Genomic DNA, 1,810 nt, shown 5'->3' with positions numbered 1-1,810 from the left:
GGGTTTGGGCTAGGGCCACGGTTAGGGTTAGGGTTAGGGTTTGGGCTAGGGTTAGGGTTAGGGTTAGGGTTAGTGTTAGGGTTAGGGTTAGGGCTTTGGTTAGGGTTAGGGTTAGGGTTTGGGCTAGGGTTAGGGTTAGTGTTAGGGTTAGGGTTAGTGTTAGGGTTAGGGCTAGGGTTAGGGCTTTGGTTAGGGTTAGGGCCACGGTTAGGGTTAGGGTTTGGGCGAGGGTTAGGGCTTTGGTTAGGGTTTGGGTTAGGTTTTGGGCTAGGGTTAGGGTTAGTGTTAGGGTTAGTGTTAGGGTTAGGGCTAGGGTTAGGGCTTTGGTTAGGGTTAGGGCCACGGTTAGGGTTAGGGTTAGGGTTAGGGTTTGGGCTAGGGTTAGGGTTAGGGTTAGTGTTAGGGTTAGGGCTAGGGTTAGCGCTTTGGTTAGGGTTAGGGTTTGGGCTAGGGTTAGGGTTAGTGTTAGGGTTAGGGTTAGTGTTAGGGTTAGGGCTAGGGCTAGGGCTTTGGTTAGGGTTAGGGCCACGGTTAGGGTTAGGGTTTGGGCTAGGGTTAGGGTTAGTGTTAGGGTTAGGGTTAGGGCTAGGGTTAGGGTGAGGGCTAGTGCTCGGGCTAGGGTTAGGCTTAGTGTTAGGGTTCGGGTTAGGGCTAGGGTTTGGGTGAGGGCTCGTGCTCGGGCTAGGGTTAGGCTTTGTGTTAGGGTTAGGGCGCGGGTTTGGGTTAGTCTTAGAGTTAGGCTTAGGGTTATGCTTAGGGTCAGGGCACATGCAGAATCACGCCCTTACTCAACACTCCGTGCGCACAAGGACTCCACATTGACTCTCCACGCCCGCACAGGCGCCCCTCGCGCCGGCCACACTTTCAAATTGCCCCCCTAGTCGCGCATTAAGCCCGCCTACGGTTATTAAAGCCAACCGCCGCCGCCAGCCGACGTGGAACTCATTAACCAATTCACTTTTCGACATGGAACTCATTAACCAATTCACTTTGGGTCTGGGGGATAACAAGTGCTTTGGGGCAGGGCAAGCGCAGGAAAACACCCTTACTACACACTCCGTGCTCACAAGCACTCCACATTGACTCTCCACGCCCGCACAGGCGTCCCTCACGTCGGCCACACTTTCAAATTGCCCCCCTAGTCGCGCATTAAGCCCGCCTACGGTTATTAAAGCCAACCGCCGCCGCCAGCCGACGTGGAACTCATTAACCAATTCATTTTTCGACATGGAACTCATTAACCAATTCACTTTGGGTCTGGGGGAAAACAAGTGCTTTGGGGCAGGGCAAGCGCAGGAAAACACCCTTACTACACACTCCGTGCTCACAAGCACTCCACATTGACTCTCCACGCCCGCACAGGCGTCCCTCACGTCGGCCACACTTTCAAATTGCCCCCCTAGTCGCGCATTAAGCCCGCCTACGGTTATTAAAGCCAACCGCCGCCGCCAGCCGACGTGGAACTCATTAACCAATTCATTTTTCGACATGGAACTCATTAACCAATTCACTTTGGGTCTGGGGGAAAACAAGTGCTTTGGGGCAGGGCAAGCGCAGGAACACACCCTTACTACACACTCCGTGCTCACAAGCACTCCACATTGACTCTCCACGCCCGCACAGGCGTCCCTCACGCCGGCCACACTTTCCAATTGCTCCCCTAGTCGCGCATTAAGCCCGCCTACGGTTATTAAAGCCAACCGCCGCCGCCAGCCGACGTGGAACTCATTAACCAATTCACTTTTCGACATGGAACTCATTAACCAATTCACTTTGGGTCTGGGGGAAAACAAGTGCTTTGGGGCAGGGC

This window comes from Mustelus asterias, unplaced genomic scaffold (genome assembly GCF_964213995.1).
Source record: "Mustelus asterias unplaced genomic scaffold, sMusAst1.hap1.1 HAP1_SCAFFOLD_1678, whole genome shotgun sequence".
Lineage (NCBI taxonomy): Eukaryota > Metazoa > Chordata > Chondrichthyes > Carcharhiniformes > Triakidae > Mustelus > Mustelus asterias.
Note: the sequence above shows the minus strand (reverse complement) of the source record.